Genomic DNA, 27,064 nt, shown 5'->3' with positions numbered 1-27,064 from the left:
TCAGTCCTTTCTCACGTCTCTCTGAGGTTTCCAGAGTTATTGCACCGTTTGTACCTCTTCTTCCACCTCCTCTGACCCATTAGGAGCCTGCTTGTCCTCAGCTCATTTTCAAAGAGCCTGCTCTTGCCACATGGTCTGTGGGGTGTGGCCCTGTTTTACTTTCCCTGATGAAGAGCTTCCATCACAAAGAGGCTGGGGTAGGAGGACCCAGGAACAGCCCCATCTGCTTCCATTCACTTTTAGCCCCTGAGTCTGGCCCATCTCCAGATTCCATCCTTACCCCTGTGATTCTCATTGTCAGTGTCTCATTATCTCTCCAACAACCCTTCTTCCTTCAGGGCTCCTTGTCAAGACTCTTGATCTTAAGAGATAAAGCCCAAATCAAATAGCCTTGGGGAGAAAGGGGAAATTGTCACCAAGATGCCAAGGAAGAATTGAATCCCTGAACATGAAAGGACAGGAATATATCTTAGGCCTTAAACACAGCTATTTTTCAAGTCCCTGGGTTGAATAATTTCCTAAGCCATAGTTCACACTCTCATTGACCCAACCCGATCAGTTGTAGCCATAAGTGTGGTATTGTGTAGGAACATACAGCTTCCACCAAAGTCAATTAGGTATGATGGGTGGAGAGAAAAAAAGCTAGACCACACAGATTATTAAATCTATATTTAAAGTGGGTGGATTTGATGAATAGAACATGCAGTCTGGGCTGGAGAGATGGCTCAGTGGTTAAGAGCACTTGCTGCTCAATTGTGAGGACAGGGGTTTAGACCCCAGCACATATATAACAAGCCAGGTATCCCACAAACTGCAACTGCAGGGTAACCCACAAACAACTGCAACCCCAGTACTGAGGAAGCCAATGCTCTCTTCTGGACTCCACACATGCACAGGCACATGTACTCGTGCATACATATGTGTGTGCATACATATAAATAACTGTGTAAGTAATTAAGTCTTTTTAAAAAGAAGAAAATGCTATCTACCTATTACATCCCCTTACTCTTCCTCTCTCTTGGGATATTTCAGAATCACTGCAGAAAACATTAACATTTCCTTGCTCATAGGAGCTGGAGAGATGGCTCAGTGATTAAGAGTTCCTGTTATTCTTGCAGAGGACCCAGATTTGTTCCCAGCACCCAGTTTGGGCAGCTCACAACCACCTGTAACTCCAGTTCTAGGAGATCTGAAACCATCTCCTGGCTTCCATGCATACCTGAAAACACACGGTACACATAAACTCATGCAGAGATGTATAATTTTTTAATCTTTAAAATCTATTTCCTTCACATGAATTCTGGCCTTGAAAATGGAGGTGTGGCTAGGTAATAGGTGTAGTGGATCCTTACTCCGCTCACTGGAGGCTTGGCATCCTCCTTCATGGAGCTCTGCTACACAGTGTTATGCTCTTTACGACATTGTTGAGCACGTCTTCAGGGTTCCCAGATTCCACAGAAATAAAGTTTTACCTTGTTCTTAACCAATTCCTTCTCCTTCTTTCATCTTCCCAAAGCCAGTAACATGGGTAACCCAACAGTCTAATCTGTCTTTCACTCCTCTTTCTCCTTCACTCAGTGCTACTTTCTAAGTATCTTCCAAATTATCTGCTGCTATCTAACCCCATTGCTGCCATCCTGGTCCAAGCCACCATTCTCTCTTGCCTTTTACCCTTCTCATCTTGGGCTGCATGGTAATGGTTAATTTTGATTGTCAATTGATTAAATTAAGAAGCATTCATGTGGGGCTGGAGGGATTGCTCTGCAGTTAGAAGCACTGGCTGCTCCTCCAGAGAGCCTGGGTTCACTTCCCAGCAGCCACATGGCAGCTCACAACTGTCTGTAACTCCAGTTCCAGGGTATCTGATACCTTCACACCAATACACACAAAATAAAGTTAAATAAATTATCTTTTAAAAAAGAAAAGAAACACTCATGCTAGGATATTGATGAAGCACATCTTCAAGTGTGTCTTTAAAGGCATTTCTAGAGATGTTTAACAAAGCGAGGGAGTCCCACCCTGAGTGTAGACAGCTCCACCCTATGGGCTAGGGTCCTATGCTGAATTAAGGGGGAAAGGGAAAAATCCAGCTGAGTACTAGCATTCCCCTTCCTCTGTCTCCTAGTTGACACCACAGACCAAGATGTCCAGAGGACCTGAATTTAATTCCCAGCCCTCATCCAGGTTGTGCACAACCTTCTGTAACTCAGCACCAGGGAGACCCAACACCTTCACCTCTGCAGGAACCTACACATGTGCACATATCATGTGTGTATACATGCATACACACCCTCACCTACATATCCATACACAATAAAAATAATGAAGTCAGGCAGTGGTGGCGCACACATTTATTCGCAGCACTCAGGAGGCAAAGGCAGATGGGTCTCTGTGAGTTTGAGGCCAGCCTGGTCTACAGAGTGAGTGCCAGGATAGCCAGGGGTACAAGAGGAAACTTGTCTCGAAAAAAACAAAAAAACAATAATAATAATTTAAGTTATTTAATTTCCCTCACAACTCAATGTTGTTAAGAAGCTTCTACTGCCACCCTCAATGTCACCACCGCGGCCACCACCATCACCACTACATTTGAGCTACCTGCTTCTCTAGTTCCTCTCTCTGCATGGTCCCCTTTGTCTTTTGTTTTCTTTTTGATGGAGTCTCATTGTATATCCTGGTTGGCCTGAGGTATGACTTGGTATGAACTGGCCTCTAATTGGCAGAGACTCTCCTGCCTCTGCCTCCTCGTGCTGGGATTAAAGGTATGTGCCACCATACCCAGACCTCTGTGTCATCTTAAGTAACAAGCTTCTTTTATTTTCTCAAATGAGTTGTACCCCGCTCTCATTTTTCACAGAATTTTCCATCTATCTGCAACACTTTCCCCCTGCCCTTCGCTCAACTAACCACCTCTCACACTTCAAGTCACAATTTAAAACACCGTTTCCTCTAACAGCAATCCTTGACTGCCAGAACTGACTCACATCCCTCTACGATATTCCCATTGCACTTGGCACCTGTCAGTCAAAGCTCATGGCCCATCTGTAATTGCATGTCCATTCACCACTTGTTTTTTCCCCAAGATCTTTCCTATATTGCTTATCATTTTATACCCAACATTTATAGGTCTCCAATAAATAGTTATTGAACTGAGGAAATAGCTCAGTAGTTAAAAATCTTGCTACACAAGCAAGAATTCAGATAGTCAGAGATCACAAAAATGCCAGTTCGGGCCGGGATGGCGCATGCCTTTAATCCTAGCACTCCAGAGGCAGAAGCAAGCTGATCTCTGTGAGTTTGAGGTCAGCCTGGTCTACAGAAAGAGTTCCAGGACAACCTCCAAAGCTACACAGAGAAACCCTGTCTCAGAAAACAAAAAAATAAAAAAATAAAAAGGTGAGTGTGGCAGCATGTCAGTAATTCCAGTCTGAGACGATAGAGACGGGGGTCCCCAGAGCAAGCCCACTAGAGAGATTAGCCATATCTGCAGCTCTGAGTTTGATTGAGAGTCACTGTCTCATAAATGAGGTGGAAGAACAGTTGAGGAAGCTGCTGGGCATCACCCCTAGGCTTCCACACGTGTGTGGATGTGGCTGTGTGTGCACACGCACACAAAGTTGGAAAATAAAAATGTTAGTTTATGTGTATGGATGTTTTGCCTACATGTCTGTCTGTTCACCACTCACATGCCTGGTGCCTGCAAATGCCAGATGATGACAACTGACCCCTGGAACTAGGATTATAGAAGGTTGTGAGCTGCCAAGTGAGTGCTAGGAATGGAGCTCAGGTCCTCTGGAAGAGCAATGCATGCTCTCAACTGCCGAGCCGTCTATCTAGCCCTCAAAATAAGTGATTTGTAAAATGTTTATTGAGTGAGTGCTGCAAGGTCAATCTGTTCAGATTTTTAAAAATTTGTTATTTTTAAAAAATTTTCAAACTTACAGAAAAGTTTCTGTAATACATAGCCCTCTTATATATCACTAACTTGGATTCATCAATCATTAATTTCTAGCATATTTATTATTCTCATATATATACATACATATATATATATATATATATATATTCCTGAACCTTTCAAAAATAAATTACAGGCCGCTCCTTTTCCCATACTAACTTTAGAAGTATTTCCTAACAACAACAGCAAAGAACTTCAATAAAAATGCATGCATAATTCCAAGTGTGCTGTTTTTAGAGAAGTTGATTGTAGTGGGGAGGGAGGGCAGTTGGGGATTAAGGACACACACACACACACATACACACACACACGCGCGCGTCATCCCTCCCTCCTGTCTTCCCGGGTTCTCACATCTTTTCTCAAATTCTGGAGCTGTATTGCTTGGGAGTTGAACGCTGGCTGAGCGTGAACTAGGCTCTGGGCTCCATTCCCTACCGCCGCTTACACTGCATTTGGGCACCTGTGCCTTTGTTTTCCCTGGCCCACAGACCTCTGTTGGGAGGGTAATCTAAGCTTTGTTTCACAGGATCCCAGGGAAGAGAGGCGGCCTAGCTCACCGGAAGTGGAAGTTAGAGAGGCAATCGAGGTGCAGGAAGTGGGAAGTTGACTCTTGGGACCCATGATCAGGCACGAGCTGTGCAGTGCTTCGGAGACGGCAGGGAGATGAGCTTTGGGGCGGAAAGATTTGCACACCTTGGGTCCCGGGACTGTCCTGCTCAGCTGAGTGGAATACCAAACGAGGGTGTCTCGAAGCTGAGCTGCACCTCAGCCAGGCAATCGACAGGAGAAGCAGCGAGCGAGACCGACAGACTGTCACTGGCAAAATGAACTGTCACCTCCCATTTTTCAGAGGCACGGCGGGATGAATTGCAGCCTTGAACCGTGCGGCCCGCTGCTGATTGAGTTCCGCTGTCTTAGAACCCCGTCGAACAAGGCGAGTTCATTTCAGACTGACGTCCCACCGCTTATCAATTTAGGAGCTAGTAAAATTAACCGCTTCGGAGCTGATTTTCGCCCTCCCCCGGCTTGGATTCCACATCCGGAAAGGTCACGAAAATAAATCTCTCTGGGTCCCACTAACATAATACACAGCCTAGAAATGAGGTCTCACAAGACCGAAGCCAAACATAACCCAGGCCCCAAAGCTTTCTGAGGTCCCTTTGGAGCCACCAGCCCATGGCAATAGTGTGACATGCCAGGCGTTTGCTGCACACACCAGCAGCTGCTGCTCCCGAGAGCCTGTGGTTGGGAAGGGTTGGGTAGCAAAGGATGAAGCCGCTCCCCAAGGCCGCCCATGATTTTCTGCAGACAGACGAGTATTGGTTAGCTTCCTGCCCTCCGGGCCCTCCATACACATAGTAGGTACCCAACAAATGACTATAAAGCCAAATAAGATGTGATGTTTGCAAAGCATCCGTGATTACTTCGAAAAGTTGAAACAAATGAACATGGACAGGGCTTTGGTGTGCGGCGAGAGAAAAGGTTTGGGATCCAGGAAAATATTGCCTGTCACTAGCCACTCCCCCAACACATTCCATACCGGAAATGGCTCCTGAGGGCAGAGTTGAACGCACACCAGAACAGCAGCCTCTGTCTCCAGAAGCAAAAAGTGCCTTCTGCTTCGTTTCTTCCCACACGGCTTAAAGGCTCCTAAAGGCCCACATCTGCGGCGTGGATAGAAATAGTTACCTCAGCATCCTTCGCTCCCCTCTTCCCTAAAGCAAACAACGGCAGTGTCTTTTTTTCCCCCAGAGATACAAGCTAACCATCTCAGTATGACAGTTTTGCTTACGATCCTGAGTGCCCTCTTCTTCTATTTGGAAGTGTCCGCCTCTTAACAAGAGTATCCCATGATAGAATAGGGATCAAATGTTTTCCCTGGAAGCAGTGTGAGAAAGAAGGACCTGTAGGCATGAAGATGGCTTCAAACAGGAAAACAGGCTCTCTCTCTCTCCTGCAAACGTCAGGGCAAGGGCTAGCTGTTTTAGCTCAGTCGATGTCTAGCCCAAAGTAGCCATCTCTGCTGGAGTTAAGTTCCTGTCCCATTTCTAAGTAGTTTACTTCTGTGTTTTAACTAGGGGCTTTAAAAATACATGTTTTTTATGTGTACGTGTGTAAGGCTGCAATAAGTTTATGTGCAACACATGCATGCATGTTTATGGGACCTGGAACTTACAGAGATCCACCTGCCTCTGCCTCCTGAGTTCTGGGATTAAAGGCATGCGCCATCTCTGCCAGGCTTATTGGGGACTTTTAGCCCCACACTGGAATGAGAAAATCGTTTCCACATTCCTAGCCATAGGACTTGAACAAACACACTAACTTATCCAAGTCCCAATTTTCCCATTTAGGAACTCATAGAATAGCTTTTTTTTTTTTTGAACTGGAGGCTCTGTGGTTAAAAGCACTTACAGCTCTAGCAGAGAATCCAAGTTCAGTCCCCAGCACCCCACTTGGTGGCTCACAACTGGCTGTAACTCTAGTTCCAGGAAATCCAATACCCTCTTCTGGATTCCAGGGATAACAAACACACACATAGTGCACATTCATATGTGTAGGCAAAACATTCATGCACATGTAACAAAAATAAATTATCTTTAAGCTAAAAATAACCTCATTTATATAAATAACCTTAATAAAATATATATTTATGTACAGATATTGGAGTTTATTCATTTCAGTCTCAAAAAAAAACTTGGAGAGGGATGCCATAGATGTTCTCAAAATTTGACCCAGAAATTGCACTTCTAGGAACCCACCTCACAAAAATGTCACTTCAATGCAAAAGGAAGAATGTATGAGGAATTTCACTGCAGGTTTTTAAGAAACTGGAAACAACTTTAATCCTGTCATTGAAGGCCTGGGTAAACAAATGATGACCTATATATACAATGTGATAGTATGCAGTAGTTAAAATGAACAGGAAAATGTATATTTAAAACTTTTCAAGCTGTGATGTTAGTGTCATCTTGTATGGATTATATGTGATTATCACATCATGAAGGACCTGAGTGTTCATGGGATAATTTAATCAAGTGCGATCATAGAAAAATATGTTCCTGTAGCCCTCAGGGAATTGTCCAAAGCTTTGAGTGAGTAATAGTTGTATTTCACTTAATGTATTGTGGATACCTCCTCATGTCAGTACCTTTTAATTTTATAATTTAAAAAGTAACATCTAATAAAACAGAGGTCCTGGGCTCTAACAACAGTTCTCATGTAATGCTGGGAGAGAGAGAGAGAGAGAGAGATTTATGGGTAGCTGACATGCATTCTCAGAAATGCAAACCCATGATATTCTAGTAGCGTAAGTGTAACCTCCGCTTCGACGCTGAACATCCCTCAACAGGGAGTCAGGCATCCAGCACTCTTGTCCCAATGCCACCATTAGCCTGGTACATGACATCAACCTAATCACTTATCTGGGCCCCGGTTTCCACATCGAGAAAATTAGAGTGTGAAAGCACATGTTCTCCACGGTCCCTTCAAGATGAGAATTCCATGGTTCTATGAAGTCAGTTTTCAGAGATTCAATAAAGGGTGTTTATATATAATTAAAGTCCCTGATCATTTCTGGCAATAACAGGAGGATTTTAACAAGGCCTTAAATATCCACAGGCAGGGAAAGTTCACTAAAAATTTTTTTATTTAAACAAAAAAGTTCCTGCCCTCAAGAAACCTATAACTTAAAAAAGAAAATAAGACAGCTAAATCAATAGAAATATGAAGTGCCAAGTTTTACAAAAAGAAATGTGCAAAATGAGATTGTTAGGGGGATCAGCACCACTCAAATTTATGCTCCTGGAAGAGTCAGCATTCCTGAAGGGGCTCAGAACTTCTTCAGGGACAGAACAAGGAGACGAAAGGGTGAGTGGTCCAATTGTCCATGCCTGGTTTAATTGGAGTGACTGTCTTCTCATTTGTATCAGGCGCCTTAGAAATCTAAGGCTTTTAAGGCAATAAGGCGGCTACAACAAAACTTGACTTAGATGACTCCTCAGGTCATCCCCATCTACATAACTCCATGACTCTGAGACGCGTGTAAGATAAGCGTTTATAGCCTGCATCCCATTTTGCACGTACATAGGAAATGGATGTCATAAAACCTGGTTCTCCTTTAAAACACGATTGTTTTTCAATGTGGAAAAGGAATCTTAGGAGCAGCTAGGTGACATATGACATACTCAGATTTTCCTCTTCTTTATCTTCTGAGCATGGACCCTGGCCACAATCACAAAAAGAAAAGAATTGAACCAGAACATGTGGCAGGCAAGAAGATCATTAAAAAAAAAAAAGATTTGCAAGATTGCTGGAATCCCATGGAGAAGCTGCCAATTTGGTCAGAGCCAGGATCCAACCCCACAGAGTGTGACCGCAAGATCCAGATTCTCAGCCTCCACAGCTCTACCAAACGGTGATGCTGTGTCCAGATTGCTGAGTAGGCAACTTGTCTGCCAAAGGCTGGAGGAGTCAGATGGGACTCTGCCTCTGGTTGGTGTATAAATTTACTTGCCTCACTATCCAATCACAAAGAATGTATTTCATATCTCTTATCATGAAATGGGAGCCAGACACGGTAATAGAACTCTCCGTTCCTGTGGCAGATTCAGGTTCAGTGCCCAGTCCCCACGCAACAATGGCTCACAATCATCTGTGACTCCATTTCCAAAGGATATGTCACACTTTTTGACCTCTGTGGTCCCCAGGCATGTGTGTGGTACACAGATGTACATGCAGGCAAACACTCATACACATACATACATACATACATACATACATACATACATACATGCATACATGCATCTTTCTAAAAGTCAGTAGTTCAGGGGGCAAAGCATTGCTGCGCAAGTCTGAGAACCTGAGTTCAACTTGCAGAGTCCACATAAGAGGGGAGGGGAGAAACACCCTACACAGTTGCCCTTTAATTTCCTCAAACTCACAAGGGTGTGTGTGTGCTCACAGGCATAAAATGGACACATGCAATACTATTTTAAATTTTAGTTTAAAAAAATAGTAGGTCTATCCCAGCCCCCTTCCAGTAAGTCTGATTCTGGATAAAGACCATGATGCAGCTGCCACATGCTCATTCCCTTTCTTGCCATTAGCAGCACCCCCCAGGAAAGAAAACAATACCGCCTCCATGAAGTTTGTGCATATATTGAGGATGTGTGCACGTGCATGTCTCTGTGTACCTATAGTATATAATCATGATAGATACTTTCTCAGCAATGTTTCATGTGGTCCTCTCCCTCCCCAATAACAGCACATCAGCTCTAAGAGCCAAAAGTAACTGTTATTCCTCTCTTATCTGTAGCACATAGTGCCTAGCATATTATATACACTTGGTCAATGTTTGTTGTATGAATGAATGAATGAATGAATGAATGAATGCTACTTCCAAGTTTACCAGTGGGTTGAGTCTACTTTGGCACCTCAGCTAGTCTTATCCTTCTTGGAAACTCCTAGGTGCTCTTTCTTCTCCATATTCACCCTTTCTCCAAACTGGTCATCCCTAGGTAGCTAACCTTGTGTGTAGTAATGAGGTCGCCAGGGTTAATACAACAATGTGGCTCTCAACAGTGGCTTTTCCCTTGAATAAGAAATAGCTCCTTGGCTTAATGGAGCCATTTTTAAATAGAAGTCACATTATGTGGGCATTCAGAGTAGGTAGGGCTTGGGAAATGGCAGGCAGGAGAAATTTAAGGGCCTCTAGCTGAGGACTTCTAAAGTGAAATCACCCGTTGGCATATGTGAGAATCATAGAACTTACATTGCAAAGCGTTTAGACACTGACACTGATGCTGTTCGTGGTGAAGCCCCTGCTTATCTTACACAAGGCCTTGGGCTCCATCCTTAACACTGAGGAAAACACCAACACTGACACTGAGTGTGTGGTCTCTACCATGGTCCAGTGAGCTAGCCAAAGAGATGAACTTTGATCTGCCACAGGAGTTTGGGATCTCCTGCTGATAGATTCTCCCAAAGAGAAGTCAGTGCTGGTTTTGGTTGGTATGGATCTAGTTGCTGGAGACGAAAGAATTATCATCAGATAAATTATCCTATTCACTGTGTGGATGAGGAAGGTGATAATCAAAGACCCCAGTGGCTGTTGTCCAAGGCCATAAAGTCAAAATCAAAGATAAAACTGAAATGCTTCATCCCCTTGAGCTAATAGATGAGACCCCAGCTTTGAACTTTCCAAATCACCCTATAAATTATTGTGGAACCCACTGTTTGCCACAGAGCTCAGAATACAAAGGCAGTGGCTAAGGCTTCTGGATAGCAGCAGACAGTGTTGTCAAATCTCAAGAAAGTGAACTTAATTGTTAGATCCCCATTTACATTCAGAATCTTGGCTACACAGAAGCCTGGAAACATAGAATTTAACTGTTCAACCCTTGCAGTACAGAAAATCGTACAAGAAATAGCTAGATGGTGAGGGCTGGAGAGGTGATATTGGATGCACTGGTTCCAGGGAGCAGTAGAGCTCCCAGCACTCAGGAGGCATAGTCAGGTGCATCTCTATGAGTTCAAGGCCAGCTTGATCTACAAAGTAAGTTCCAGGACAGCCAGGGTTACACACAGAAGCCCTATCTAGATAAACCAGAAGAAGAAGGGGTAGGGGAGAGGGAGGAGGAAGAGGAGGAGGAAGAGGAGGAGGAGGAGTGGCCGCTGTTGCAGAGGACCTGTATTCAATTCCCAGCACCCACATAGTGGCTCACAACCATCTGTAAGTCTAGTTCCAAGATATTCAAACCCTCTCATGGCCTCTGTGGGTATCAGGCATACAGGTTGTGTGCAGACATACACACAGGCAAAGCAAGCATACACATAAAATAAAATAGTGAGAAGGGTACCAATTACTAAGGTTTCTTCTCGAATGTGTTAGATACTATTTTTTAGAACCTGCTGAAATCCTGTCAACTTGACAGAATTGGTATTTTGTTTTAATTAATATTTATTTGATTTTTATTAAGAATGTTTTTAATGTCTTTACTGGCCTTTTATATGTTCTTATTTTTGTTTCTTTACTTGTTCTATTTCTTCCCCTTTTCCTTTTCAGGAGGATTTATATTCTTTTCATATTTCCTCTAGATCGCGTGCTAACAGTATCAGTTCATTATCCACAGGCTGTTTTTTAATGCCATATTTTGTCAGGATCCAACCCTGATGAGATTAATTTAGCTGATGGCTCCTTTATTTGGCAGACCCTCACTACCTACGTAGTTGGGGTTTCCCATCCATCTACTGTTCTCTGGCTGTGGTCACACTTCCCAACCCCCACCCTCCCAGCAGCAGAGCCCAGCTTGTCTGTCGGGGACAAAGGGTCACCAGAACACTCTGCAGATGACAAGCCCAAACAAACACCTGCGGTCTGGGGACCTGGGAGGTGAAGACAGATGCTGGACAATGGGTGATCTCCCTTGTTCAGGGCACGATGAAGGCTGATATGCCTTGAGGTTGGTTAACAAGGTGAGAGTGGAGAATTAGACCCCAGACGAATAGTGTGCTCTTTGGGAAGACATCTATAGTCACAAGTTAACAAAACACACCTCAGCGGCCCCGATCTTCATTTATATTTCCTGCCTCGGTGGGAGGATGTGGTCTCGGGAGCTAGAACCGCAGATCTGAAGGAAATGGCTCAGGCTGATAAAGGAAGCATGTATAAAGGAACAGCGGCACTTAAGTCCTTAGCTGTTCTGTGTTCTATGTCTTATCAGATGTACTTAATGCTTGTCAAATACACCCCTTGCAGAGACTGAAAATGCTAGACTCTTGCCTTACTAGGCTCCCTGCAACTAAAGATGGTTACACGACTCACTTCCGGCCACTGAGGCGTTAGAAGAGACACCGTTGGTCCTTCTAGCCAAAGGGATACGTGCACAGGAGGTTCCTATGCCTTCTTCTGTGTCTACGGACACAGGTGCGTGAGAAGTGACTTCAATCTGATGTGGCAGTGCACACCTGTAATTCCATCATTTGAGGAGCTGAGGCAGAAATACCATAAGCCAGCCTAGGCTACAGAGGGAGGTTGTCTATGAGAACAATTAGAAAAAAAATGCTAAAAAAAAAAAACTACAACAATGGCAAACATGCAGCAACAACTCAAAGCCAGCATCAATAATAATAATAATAATAACTAAAAACAAAAAACAAAAAGAAATCCTGGCCCACTGTACTGGTTTTGAACTGATGACTCAAAATGTTTGTTGAGTCTTTGCAGGGTCTCTTAACCACCTTCTCTTAACCACCTCTGTACTTGGATATCTTTTTTAAAAAATGACAAAAAAAACTATTATTTATATAAGAAGCTGGGATTATAAGTATACCTAATCCGTTAGGACTAGATAGTATAATGACTGAATCTAGAATGTTCTATAGGATACAAAGACAGAAATACCTGACACCTTTGCTCCTTCTCTACAAACACTGCACTTCTCCAGGGCAGGACCCTAACTAGGCCTCTATCCCAGTCAGAGTTCCTTCCTTCCCTAAGGGACCTGCTGGATAACCAGCAAACTCTTCTTAAACCTGTTCTTGCCAAGGTGTTAATGACAGATAATGGATTAGTGCATTGTTCCTTCAAAGATAACATTTCCATTTTAACGGAGTCTTTAAATGCCTAACCCAAAGGAACCCCACTGAAAACTGCAGGGACAGCAAACACCTTGCTCTTTCCTTCTGCCTAGAAAGCGGCTTTAAATGGCCCCTGAACCTCCCTACTAAGCCAGGGCACAGCCTAAGAAGCCCACCAGGCCCTAGGTAACCCTACCAGGCACTGAATGGAGGGAAGTCATGAAAGATACAAGACAGAAGTCGAGCTTGTTGGCCAACCCCATTATGGAACAAATTTTTGTCCAGGCATGAGAAGACCTGAGTTCTATTTGGGTGGGGCTTTGACATTAGCTGGATAGACAGCTTTACCAGCAACTAAGCATTTGTCAGTCTTGTTCTTCTTCAGACTTGCCATTAGGGACAATGTCTCCAATAATGTTTCGTGCTTGGCTGGGGACTCAAAGCCTGATTCGATGGCCAGATGACTCATTTGACGAAGGAGTTTGCCACGGACCTGAGTTCCATGTCCAGAACCCATGTAATTGTGGAAGGCGAGAACCGACCCCACAAAATTGTGACCTCCACATGTAGGCTATGACATGCATGACATGCACACACACACACACCCGAGCACACACACACACACACACAGAGAGAGAGAGAGAGAGAGAGAGAGAGAGAGAGAGAGAGAGAGAGAGAGAATACTTAATAAATAAACAAAAATTAAAGCTCTTGTTTTTCCTGTTTTGGAAAGGATATTCATTCCCAATAGGGAAAGCCTCCAGGGAAATGACATAAACCAACATTCAGGGTGACTGCAAGTGAGAAATTAGGCGTTTCAATTGAACCACCAAGTTGAACCAGCACTCTGGTGGTTCAATGAGTCCAAGGGTGATTTGCGGGGAGTATTCGAGCCTCTGTGTGAGAAGGCTGTGTGAGTGGTCCGGAAGATACATTCAGTGTGCGTCAAGAGGGGAAAAAAACAGGTGTGCGGATAACGTCTGGTACAATGCCTTTCTAATTCTCAATGCTCCAGGAAGGAATCTCTGAGATTAAATTAAGCTGTTAACCCTCTAGGCGCTCCTGTCGTTTATTGTTAAGGAATTAATAGAAATGCGGGAATGCAGATGGCCTGGCTGTCAGCTCCGAGAGGCGATTTTTCTGATCTCCACGGACGTTTCCAGCATCTTTCATTAACTGCTCATGTACCAATTTGTCATTTTAACCGAGCAGGAAGGAAACTTCCCCTACCTCAAGTGCTGGTTGGGAAATCCTCCCAGGGCCTGTCCTCATGGGTCCCACATGCCTGGGAGTAGAGAAAGGATGCCACATCATTTTAGGAAGTCGGCATCCCAAAGCCTGGCCGTCGTGGACACAAGCTTGAGGAGACTATAGGGGTTCAGTTCTAGCAATCCTGAGCAGAGCAAGAGCAAAGAAACTTCTCAATTTGCTCAGACTTGAAGTGAGCAGGTAGTCAGCTCAACAAGGAGAGGCGCCACCTACAGGAGAGAGGAAGATTTGCATCTGCGCTCCGCTGTGATATCTGAGGTCGCGCCTCCTCCAGGTGCCAGCCCCAGGCATTGATCCATCGCCCCAGACACATCCCTCAGCGCTTGGCATATACTGAATCTTTTAAAGTCCCCAGTAACTTTATCGGCTAGGTTTTTATAGCCATTTTCTTTTTAGTAAATTAAAAAATTACAGCTCCAGGAGAATAACTTGCCCAGTGTCACACGATTAGGAAGTGGGAGGCAGAGATTCAGATCTGGAACCCTCAAAAGTAACACCTTGAGAATTGTATGGCAGTGGAAAGAGTCAGACCTAATTCTTCCCATGGTTCACGAGGGACCTTTGGGCCAAGTACTCAGCTCATGGGCCCTCAATTCTGCAGCTTGGGGTCCCCATGTCTCTAAGACTCCCTTATCCTCTTGGAGAGAAAGTCGCTAAGGAAGTATAATCTCAATTAATAGAGACTGAATAGCTGTCGTCTTCAGTTTGTAGAAAATGGAGAAATAAGGGGCTGAGTCTTGAACACAGTAGAACCAAGTCTACCAACTCTCACCCAGCCCTCTGCTTTTCCCTCCCCACAACACTCCCTCATTAATCTTCCATAGCTGGGATCGTATGGGTTCGGGTCTTCAGGCCCACTTTCTGACCAAAATTTACTTGAAAAACAAAACACAAAAACCTGATGGCATTTGCCTGAGGTTTCGCCACCCATGACTCACGCCTTTCTCTAAGACATGGATCCCATGCAAACACCATTAGGCTTTTGAACTGCAGACCATCATTTCTTGTGTACATGACTGGATCTCAAAAGCTGTGAGATTCCAAGTGTGATCCAAAGGGAACAGCTTCAATGTCATCACATACATGTTCGAAATACAAGTCACAGGCTCCGCCCCCCATGGCCCACTGAGTCAGAATCACAGTGTATGGTGTATAGATTATGTCCTGCAGAACTTACACAAACAGTAACCCTGGACAATGGCCCCTCATCTCGTCACCAGTGATTTGGGGTCAGCAAGAATGGAGAGGGAGCTATGTATTTCCCAATAGTGTGCATCACCTAAGACCAGCCACTCTGGTCTGGAGACTCCACTTTAAATGACATCTATGTTAAGGGTTTTTGATGGCAGATATTGGGGGCGGGGAGGAAATACCATAGGGAGGATGGATGAGGGAAGTTGTTGCAGGGGAATGAGAAAGGCACAGATCATGAAACCTTGGAATCAAAACAACTGAGGTATGAATTCACCCATGTACCTGGCATCTCTCCATTTGAGTACATTCAAATCTAAAGGCATTCACATTTATCTAGCCTGTGGCAAAACCTGTGTGTTACCTTACCTTTCTCTGTGCCCTGCCTGTCTCCGTTACAAATGAAAATCTTCCCAGTCCCCTCTGACTGTCAGTTAGCTTTCCAATTTCATTCTGAGTTAACTGCACTGTGGTGGCAGACAAAGCTGGCCTGATGGCAGGAATACTGTTCCCTGATGGTATCAGAGCCTCTTCCGTATTTATGTTTGCTGTGTGACTGTCACTTGTATACAATCACACAGAGACTCTGATATTAAGCCCTAGCTAGGAAATCACCCCCCTGGCACAGTTCTGGTGGAAAAGGAAAAAGGGACTTCAGTGGCAACCAGATATCAAACACAAATTACATGGCCCTTGTACCAAAATAGGCATCTTTAAGAAATCGTGTCTTCTGGTCCTCCTTCAGGTAATATGGTACCCGGAGGAACCCAGATAGATAACAACCTCTTCTATTTGTAAAGGCTACTTGTGAAGGAAACGCCATTAGCTCCCAGTGGTGGAATCTGTTGTTCAGCAAGCATTCACTCCCTTCTGTGCCTCTCCATGAGAGAAGTAAATGTCCACACTCCACTGATAATGGACCTGGCCATGTGACTTCCTCCGACCAATAGAATGCAAGCAGAGATTTTTAACTCCAAAGGCTTGGTTTGGCATCTTGCAGTTCTAGCCTTTGCCACGAGAAGAGCCTGCTCCCACCTTTTCATCCTGAGTCCCTTCATGAGAAGATGCATGGGATAGACATGGACAAGATCCACTGCAACCAGTCCACAGATGTGTGAACAAGATGTAGATGCAGTAAGCCTCTACCCGTTTGGGATATTTGTTATGCAGCCTTACTGCACTAAAGTTGACTAATACACTTCCCCAGACACCTATTCTACTGACCTTTTTATTCACTGTACCTGACCTAAATCAGACATTATTTAATTTGTGGTTCAATGGGAGGGGTCACTAGATTGAATGCTTCTAAACATCAGAGAATGCCTGGGGATATAGCTCAATTAGTACAGTGTTTGCCTAGAACACACACACACACAAAAAAAAAACCCCTGGGTTCTACTCCCAGCACCACATAAAACCTGGTGTGGTGGTACACACCTGTAATCTCAGCACATGGGAGGCAGAAACAAGAAGATATGAAATTCAAGGTCATCTGCTGCTACATAGGGAGTTAGAGGTCACACTGTGTTAAAGATCCTGTCTCCAATATTGTTTGCAAGGAAGCATCCAAGAAATATACCAGATTTTTTTTTTTGCTATCTCTTTGGGCCAATAGAAAAGAGATGCTCTCAGAGAAATGTTTGTTACGAAGTGTCATTAACTCGAACAGATCCCTTTGGGTCTATTAGAATGTGAGTTCAAATAGAATTAGAAAAGTAGCAAGCAATTGGGGCTATGGAGGTGATAATTTTGGTTTCCAGCACCCACACTAGCTGTCCCATAACCACCTGTAACTTCAGGTCCAGGGAATCTGATGCCATCTTCTGGTCTTGTAGAGCACCTGCACATACATGACGGATGCACACATGAAGGGTGGGGCACATGCATACATGTTTTTAAAGAAAAAAAGCAAAATAGCAAAAAGTGAGGTGAGAGTTGAGAACCTGACTCCAGAACTATAGAATTCCCTTGTTCTCTGGTTTTATGCACTCACCCTTACTGTAGTGTGTGGTTCTTTATCTATTTACTTATTTCCCCCTTCCTTCCTTCTTTCCTTCCTTCCTTCCTCCCTTCCTTCCTTTCTTGTTTGTCTGTTTATCCCACTGGGAAATGTGTCCAATGGGGCCGGACAACTGTCATTCATCTCTGTGTCATGTAACAGCTCAACGAAAATGTTAAATAAGGAACTGCTAAGAGCATGTCAGTGCGCCAGCTGAAGGGAAGCGATGGGCTTGACACTGTCCAAATCCAGCTTCAGTCCTGAGTAATCTCAGCTCACAGAATTTTACAGTCCATTCTCCTCCTGCAACGACACGAGGGCTCTGTGGCTAATAAGCAGAGGTGCTTGAGACCAAGAGCCTGCAAAGTCAGTGTCTGCGGAGGGCATGCTTCCTCCTAAAAGGTGCCCACCTTCCAACTGTGTGCTCACAGTGCAAGGGATGAGTTAGTTCTCCTAAGGGCACCAAAGCCATTCAGAAAGGCTGAAATCCTCTCCCAACGGGCCTGCTAGGGGCGAGGGTTCCAATGCTTGGATTTCAGTGGACACACATGTTCAGTACTTACTGCAATTTGCAAAAAGTGGTACCTAATTATGAAAAACACTGAATAACAATGTCAGCGAGAGGGCACTCGAAGACTTCTGTGCTAGTCAGAGACACAATGAAGCCAGCATTTTAGCAAATATTTGTGAGTTCAAGGCCAGCTTGGTGTACTTAGCAAGTTCCAGGCCAGCCAGGAATACATAGGGAAACTCTGTCTCAAAAACAAAAAACAATCCCCCCCCCAAAAAACAGTGTCTTAGAGCCAGATCATCCCCAATTATATAGCAAGTTCTAGACCTTGCTTAAAGAGGTGTGGGCTTTGAGGTTTCAAAAATCCACACCAGACCCAGTCCCCCTCTCTATGCCTCCAAATTTCCAATCAAATGTGAGCTCTCAGCTACCACTCTAGTGTCATGCCTGCCTACTTGCCATGATGGTCATGGACTTGCCCTTTGAAACTGTAAGCAAGCCCCCAACTAAATTCTTTCTTTTATAAGTTGCCTTGGTCCTGGTGTCTCTGCACAGCAGTAGGAAAGTCCTAAGACAATATGTATACCATCTTCCAGGACAACCTGGGCTGTATAGCAGGCAGGGGTGGGAGTTGGGGAGAGGCAACATCTCTGGATTGCGTCTGTGATTGTTATGTTGTAGGGGGTAACAGAGAGGCCAGCTGAAAGGCAACTTCATACTGAAGGGGAAAGGGCCTGAAGTATAGGGTGGCAGTACAGTTAAAAGTAGATCATCCTAGAAAATTCAGTAATCCTACCACCTCGTGGGAAGGCAGAGGTGAAGAAGGCAGGCAGCAGGGTTGTTAAGGCAGTTCTGTGATGTGTGTGTCTGTCGGAAGAGTAGAAAAGCTAGCTGGAAGTGGTGGCACATGACTTTAATTGTAGCATTCGGGAGATCTCTCCCAGTCCAAGGCCAGCTTGGTCTACACGGGGAGTTCCAGTCCAGCCAAGCTGTATAGTGAGACCATGTCTCAATGTACTACTCTAGGCCAAGGGTACCACTCACTGATAGAGCACTTATCCAGCCTGTGCAAGGCCAGGTTTGATCCTCAGCATAGAGAAAGAGGAACATGGAAAGAGAGAAGGAGGGAGACGAGGAGGAAGAATATCTGACAAATTACAGAAATTAGAGAAGATGCCAGTCACGTTTGAGAGAGGTGATGTGTTGATTTGGACAGGTAGACTGTTTAGATGCTGGCTGGAATCTAACCAAAGTGCTCAGCCCCACTTAGAAAGTTGGGACAACATCTTGAGAGGGAAACAGGAGCTGGGAAACCGCAAGAGGCCATAGAGGTGACAGCTAGGGGGAAAGAAAAGCCAGAGACCAAAGTCAGCCTTGCAGACTGCTGAGTCAGAAGGGAGGTGTGGGCCACGGGGCTGGTGGGGAGCAAAGGACAAGAAGCCGGCACAGGGGCTCCCAGAAGCCGGCACAGGGGCTCCCAGAAGCCAAGCAAAGGGGTAGCAGCTTGGATGTCCAGATCCGACATCTCTTTTGGGACCAAGGAGGCCTCCTGGGACATAGGGCAACACCCTTTTCCCAGACTCCTGGCCTCTAACCACTTGGGTGTGGGAGACAGGGCTTTGCCTTTGAAGAAAGACCCAGGGCAGGGAAAACAGAGATATGCAAACAGTAACAACAAACCCTGTGTTCTTCCACTTCGTATGCAGGAAGTAATCCAGGCCCATAGCTGGTGCTGTGGTTGGTGTATTCTAGATGTTCAAAGGTCATCTGGCATGGAGACAGGGTAAATTATGGCTGGAGTGTATGAATCTGAGGAGGCTCTCCATTAACATTTATTAGAAATTGTCATCACTTCTACTCGAATGGGCCCCAGATGTGGAAACACTGGCTGCCCCAGACTTTTCTTCTAGGCTGTGATCTCTTCTCTGATTTATTGTTATTAAACATGACCAGATTTTGTAGAGGGGAAAATTGAAGAAAGCAACACACACATGGGGAACTGTTGGGTGGAGGCTGCCAAGAGAAACAAAGCATTTAATGATTTCTGGTGGCAGTGGGAACATGAGGAGGAGAGGCAGGGCATTGTTCTGGGGCTCCAGGGGGCCTGCTTCCTAAATCAAACGACACGGGCTGGACTTGTGGGCAAATGTCTTCACTCTGAGGATCAGGGGCAGTTGAAGGTAACAAGAAAGGCTAAGAATACAGCCAGTGCTGAGAAGTCTAGGAGCAATGATGGGAACCTTTTTCCTTGGGACACGTCACCTTGCAGGTGGTGACTTCATGAGTCATCACATCCAATGGATGTTAGGTCATTTTTTTTTCCTTACCAATTACATTTACTATCCTATTGTGTAACTACTTGAGAGATGCCAAGAAATCCAAGTTAGAGCCCCACCTTCTGGTAGCATCTGTGTGACTTCATTTATTCACTCATTCAACACAATTTTATTAATACTATGTGTTAGGCATTGTTATAGTTGTTGAGGTATTATTAGCAAATAAAAGAGATGCATGTCTGTCAGATATGTCTGAGGACACATGTCTTCCAAGAGACAAAAAAACTTTAATTTTTAAAAATGTATGCATTTATTTCATGTGCTTATATATTTTACCTGAATGTTTATATGTGTGGTGAGTATATATATGTTACCCTTGGAGGCCAGAAGAAGGTATCAGATCCCCTGAAACTGCAGTTACAGATGACTGTGAGCTACCGTGTGGGTGCTGAGAACTGAACCATGATCCTCTGTAGGAGCAGCCAGTGCTCCTAGCCATCTCCCCAGCTCTTATGGAGACAAACTCAGAAAGAAAGAAAGACAAAGTGACCGACTATCTGCTACAAGTGTCTGGAGAGAAGGCAGACATAGGAGAGGGTACTATGGTAGGGTACCTGAACTCCAGTCTTGTCTGCTCCTCCCAAGACACTTGTGAGCTAAGGCAAGTTATTTAACTCCTTTAACTTCATTCCTTTTTAAATTATTCCTTTTCATTTTTTATGTACATGCGTGGTTTTCCTGCATGTACATCTGTGTGAGGATGTCAGATCCCCGAACCGGAGTTATAGACACTTGTGAGCCACCACGTGGATGCTGGGCTCAAACCCAGGGCCTCTGGATGAACAGCCAGTACTCTTAACTGCTGAGCCATCTCTTCAGCCCCTCAGCTTCATTTCTTGTTTGTAAATGGGCAATACACCTGCCTCATTTTATCTCACAGATTAGTTGTAAAACTTAAATGTGGTTATGCATTTGAAGAGACCTTTGTAAACTGTAAATTGTTCCGCAGCCTCCATGTCTTTAAGCTAAATGGGGGGCACAGGGAGTGCTATGGGATGGGAGATTACCAGCTAGGAATCCTGAGACTCGTGTGACTTGTGTTTTCTCAAGAAGAAGAGAAGAGGGACTCTCCCCTGACTGCTGAACATTTGCCTTTTGGAGGACCTCTCAGACGTCAGAGGTCTGCTTTGCATGTGCAAGCCACCTGTAGGAGATTCTCGAGTCATTCGGGCTCTCCGTCCTAGAAGTGCAGGTGAACTGCCCCACTGCAGGGGTGTGGATGCAGCCCCGCTGCAGGGGTGTGGATGCGGGCACTGAGGGAGGTCCCTGAAGGGCCAGTGACTATTGCTTCGGAACTCATCATCTGTTAGATTCCTTTGGTCCCTGTGTGAAGGGATTGTGTCTAAGTCTTCTTGATTCATCTTCCTGCACGCATTGGCCTCCCAGTGCACATACATCACACACAGCTACTCACTGGCTCACACCGGTCACGTGCAGAATTAGTGAGGACATTCCGAGGGTCAGATTTTCTTATTATACCAGGCAATGGACCAAGGAGCCAGGGGGAAAGGCCACAGCTGTTTCCCTCCTGCCTGGGATTTCCTTCCTGAACATCTAGCGTCTGTGAGTCCAATCTATAGGGAGTTAAGGGTTACATTAACCTGCTTCCTGGCACTAGCTGAATGAGGGCATCACCATGACCTTTGTCTTTATGACCATCCCTTCTACATACAAACACATCTCTTATGTGATGTCCAAGGTCTGTGAGCGGGTCCCAGAGCTGTGTCTTCCAAACAACTGGCTGAAGGTATTAGGAATGGGGCAGGAGCTCAATTTTGACCAGAACCCACCCATAATGATGCTAGCAAGTGGAGTGGCCATGGTGCTGGCATTCCAGACAAAGAAAAATTTTAATGGGACCAGACACATTTCTCTCACCCCATCACATCCCAAGGCCTATGCAGGTGAGGTGTAGGGAATTAGGAATATCTTCTAAGGATTTCTTCTGGAGAGACCTGCCTTCAAGCGCAGGTGTCCCACAAGCCCACCTTACCCTTGCAGGGGGAACAGTCACAGGACTGAATTCTGGCTGCTGGTGGATGGCTGGGTTGCACAGGAAATGCATTTTGGTGGAAGGAAAGAACAAGAAGCAAGAAGTGAATGGGAAAGACCAGAGACTTGGGTTTTGCTTATAACTGAGTGCTTGAGATAGTCAGCTCTGGTGTAGGACCCTGTTTCTCAGAGGGTAGTCCTTAGGCCAGCCGCACAGCTTCGCTGGATTCTGAGACCTTAGCCCAGAAGACAGATTTGCCGGATGAGAAGTTACATTGTAACTAGACGTAGTGGTGCACAGTTTATAGTCTCAGCACTTGGAAGTCTGAGTCAAGAATTTTGCTTAAACCTGGGAATTTGAAACCAGACCCTGCAACATAGTGTAACACAAAGAGAGGGAAAAAAGGAAGAAGAAAGAAAAAGAGATAGGGAAAGAGGGAGAGAGAGAGGAAAAGAGAGGTTTGGGTGGGGGAGAAACAGAGTGATGGGGATGTCCTTCTGTATATGTTTCCCTTATTGGTTGATGAATAAAACACTGATTTGTCAGTAGCCAAGCAGGAAGTATAGACAGGCCTGGGAGAATGCTGGGGAGAGAGGCAGAGGAGTGCAAGAGACAACTGCTGAAGGAGTAACAGCCTCATGGCAATACATAGATTAATAGAAATGCGTTCATAATTAAGACAGAGCTAGCCAGTAAGAAGCCTGGGCCACTAGTCAAACATTTTATACTTAATATAAGTCTCTGTGTGTTTATTTGGGGGCAAAGTGGCTGTGGGACCAGGACCTCCATCTTCAACAGAGGGACAGGAAAAGGGAAGAAGGGAAACTACCTTTATCAAAATTTAGCATGCACACATGCCACGACAAACACGTGGAGGGGAGAAGGCAACTTGCAGGAATTGGCTCTCTTACCATATTATGTAAGGATTAGCAGCAAGCACCTTTGCTTGTAGTTGGACTCTCTTTGGCCCTCCAGCTCTCAAATAATGACACAGAGACTTCTTATTAATTGTGAAAGTTTGCCCTTTGATTAGGCTTGTTCCAAACTAGCTCTTATAACTTAAATTAGCCTCTTTTTAAAAATTTATTAGTATACAGTGTTCTGTCTGCATGTATGCCACACACCAGAAGAGGCACCAGATGTCATTATAGACGGTTGCTGGGAATTGAATTCAGGTCCTCTGGAAGAGCAGCCAGTGTTCTTAACCTCTGAGTCGTCTCTCCAGCCCACTTACATGAATCTTCATTTTACCATGTGGCTCATCACCTCTCCTCCATATTGTATGTCTGATTTGCTCTGGTGTCCTGCCCCTCTTCTTCCCAGAGTTCCTATCTGTGCCGGGAAATCCTACCTATCCTCTCCTGCCTAGTTATTGGCCATTCAGCTCTTTATTAATTAGAAGGTGCCTTGGCAAAGACAATCTTCATTGTGTAGAAAAATATTATCCCACAATATTTACTCTCTGAGCCACCAGTGCAAAACTTACCTTTTTTCCTTTTTCTTTTTTTTTCTTTTTCTTTTCTTTTTTTTCTTTTTCTTTTTTTCTTTTTTGAAGCATTATCTTGAAGCTCTCAAGGAAATCACTACCTACAATGAGCTGGACAATAACATGCCATTCCAGAAGCCCCTAGTGTTCTTCTACCCCAGCCATTTCACTCTTGGTGTTAAATAAGTCAATGTACTCGCTTTCATATGTGTTTTTTCAGTAGTTCCCTACACAGCAAGTTCCAGGCCAGGACATCCTGAGACACCTAGAAACATCCAAAATAGGAAGGGAGAAGCCAGGCCTGGTGGTGCACACCTTCAATCCCAGCACTGGGAGTCAAAGGCAGGCAGATCTCTGTAAACTCAAAGCCAGCCTGGTCTGCATAGTGAGCTTCTAACCAGCCAGAACTACATAGTGAGACCCTGTCTAGAAAAAACAAAACAAAACAAACAAAAAAAACAGCAAGTGGCTTTACTTGAAGTTTCTAGAGAGGGACTAGAAAGTGTATTTGTACCATGAAGAAGGTCCCTGGTAGACACTAAGGACACAGTGACCGCAGTATCAGATCTTTGTGTCCCAGTTTTCTTCCCTGATAGGCCTTGAGCTGACAAAGACTGTGTTCCTTGACTAAAGGTCACAGCCCCTGGGGAGCAGCCCTCTTCCCTGGTGGCTTTCACTTCCCCTCAGGCCTGGAATGGCAATGGTTCCCACTTTGACTTCTCTTTCCCTAGGGATTTCTCTGAATCCCTGCCCATAGTTTTGTGAATATGACTTTATTAAAGTCTTCTCAGCTAGGCGCTCTGGAGGCAGAAGCGGATGAATCTCTGAGAAGGCCAAGGCCAGCCTCATTTGCAAAGCTAGTTCCAGGCCAGTCAGGGACCACACAGTAACACCCTGTCTCAGAAAAAAAAAACTTCTCAAACTGTGTTCAAGTCTGCCATCCATTTCCCAACATGCTCCTGGCTAATGCCACCTCCTGAAAAGCAGCCCCAGATGGGCTCTTGTTTCTGGTTAGGGAACTGGTCTCCATGAGCATTTCCAGTTTAGGAATCTTTGAGATTGAAATAAATAACCATTTTCAGTTCAGTGTACTGTATCTTGTGCAATTCTTGTTTCTGGAATAGCAAAAATATATATCAAAGAGACATTTGGCACCTTCCCCCACATGCCTCGGCTTCCAGGCTACAGCCTGTCTGTCTGAGTGTGTAAGTGTGGGTCACGAGGGGTGGCCTGGAACTGTCACACTTTGACCAGTAGATACCAAATGTTAAAAGCTCAAGAGTTTTCCAGAAACAGTTGTTTTTTTTAAGAAAAACCTAAAATTGTGAAAAGTTAAAACTAAGTTAATTGTACTTGAAAATAAATTTTATGGGTTGGAGAGTGGCTCAGTGATTAAGAACATTTGTTTCTCTTGCAGAGGACACAAGTTCAATTCCCAGCACCCACATGGTGGCTCACAACTGTCTATTACTCTAGGGTTAGGAGATCCAATGTCAGGAAATCTGATGCCCTCTCCTGACCTCCTCAGGCCCCAGGCACACATGTGGTACACATATGTACATGCAGGCAAAGAACTCATTCTCATAAAATAAAATAAAAAATCTTTTAAAAAAAAAGAAAATAGATACTGCAGGACTGGAGATTTCTCAGCAGATAAAAGTACATATTCTAGAGGACCCAGACTTGGTTACCAGCACCCACGTCAGGTGTCTCACTGTCACCTGTAACTCTAGCTCCAGGAGTGACAAGTCCTCTGGCCTTTTCAGGTACCTTCACTCAAGTGCATGCACCTGCACACAGACACATAATTAAAAATAAACGTGAATACTGCTTTTGTTAAATCTGACTATTATCTTATCTTTGGGGGTTCTTTCTGTCTGCAATTCTGTATAGGAGAGAAGCTTGACTCCTGCTACTTCCCAGATCCCTCTGATTATTTTCAATGAAGGAAGTCTAGGAATCTGACGTAATAGGAGTATTTACACCAAGGAAATTGGCAAACACTACAAGTCAGGGACAGACAGAACTTTTATTCTGAAAAGCCATTGCACATCTTATAGTACATCAGTCCCTAGCTTTGGAAGGGGCTGGAGGGTTGGGTGAAAGGAAGGAGGAAATCCTTTGAGATGATCATGGCGCTGTATGTCTGTGTGTGTGTGTCCATCTGTGTGTGTGTGTGTATGTGTGTGTGTGTGTGTGTGTGCGCGTGTGTGAATCTGTGTATCTATATGCCTGTGGACTTGGGCAGAGATCAACATCAACAGTCTTCCTTTATCGCTTTTCCATCTTTTTGTTTTGTTTTGGTTTGGTTTTAGCACAAAGTCCTAAAAACAGACCTGAAGCTCACCGACTCAGCTAGACTGGCTGGCCTGCAGCCTCCGGAGATCTTTCTACCTCCATTTCCGCAGCACTGGGTGGGTTAACAGGTGCACACCACCACACCTGGCACTTTAAATTCATTTTTATTTATCACTGGAGATACATGTGTGCCCCAGCACACACGTGGAGTTCAGAGGATCCCTTGCAGGATCTGATTCTCTCCTTCCACCATGTGGGACCTGAACGGAACTCAGGCTGTCAGGGGGATTATCCACTGAGACATCCTGTCAGCCCCACACCTTACATCTTTATGTGAATGCTGGAGATTGAACTCAATCCTCAGCCTTATGTAGCAAGCTTTCTGCCGTCTCCCAGCCTGGAGTTAGATAGTTTCCGGGACTGCATATATGCTCAGCTACTACAAGAGTTAACTCTCTCTGTGCACCATGTGGGCTCCAGAGATCAAACTCAAGGCATCAAGTTGAGCAGCAAATGCCCCTCCATCAAGCTATCTCACTGGTGCACCATGTGCTCAGTTCCTGTTGAGGAAAAGCAGAGTAGATTGAGCTGGCAGTTGGCTAGAGAGGATAAGCAAAACAAGGAGGGCCCTCTCTGCCTTCTTAGAGCAAGGTGGACTGAGAAGGCCTTTTCCATGTATCATGTGGTAGTCATATCAGCTCGATCCTGCAGTGGGGTTGTTTGTTTACGACGATACCACTCAACTACCAAAATCAAAGAGAAAGGCAGTAGAGACACATCTAAAATAGGGCTGAGATCCTTCACATCTCAAAAACTAAGGCCCAGACGTAGTGACACAATACGGAGTCTAGAGCTAGCCTTGATGAATCCCCTCCTCTACCAGATACTTAGAGGTTTTGAGTAAATGACCCAGGCTTTCTAAGCCACTGCATCTTTAGGTGTGGAAAGTTATGAGGAGAATAAGTGAAAGATTTTATGTCAAATGTCAAGTAATAGGGTTTGTGCTCTCCAAAGATGAGCTGGATAGACAGACACAGGGAGGAAGAGGATAGACCCCAGGATGAGATACACCCCAGGATGAGATAGACCCCAGGATGAGGTAGACACCAGGATGAGATAGATAGACTCCAGGATGAGATAGACCCAAAGAGGAAGAGGGTAGACCCCAGGATGTTGAAGGGGTATGAGAGAAAGAACTTTGGGGGCAGGCATGGATTTCAAAACAGGGTTTCTCTGTATAGTAGCCTTGGCTGTCCTGGAACTCCCTCTGTAACCCAGACTGTCCTTGAACTCAGAGATCCTTCTGCCTCTGCCTCCCAAGTGCTAGGATTAAAGGCGTGTGCCATCACGGCCCCAGAAAGATTTATTTTATTTTATGTTTGCTTGCATGTATGTCTGTGCATCATATGCATACATGGAATCCAGAAGAAGGCACCAGATCCCCTG

This window comes from Mesocricetus auratus, unplaced genomic scaffold (genome assembly GCF_017639785.1).
Source record: "Mesocricetus auratus isolate SY011 unplaced genomic scaffold, BCM_Maur_2.0 Super-Scaffold_100007, whole genome shotgun sequence".
Classification (NCBI taxonomy): domain Eukaryota; kingdom Metazoa; phylum Chordata; class Mammalia; order Rodentia; family Cricetidae; genus Mesocricetus; species Mesocricetus auratus.
The sequence above is the reverse complement of the archived record's forward strand: the minus strand, read 5'-3'. Positions refer to the sequence as shown.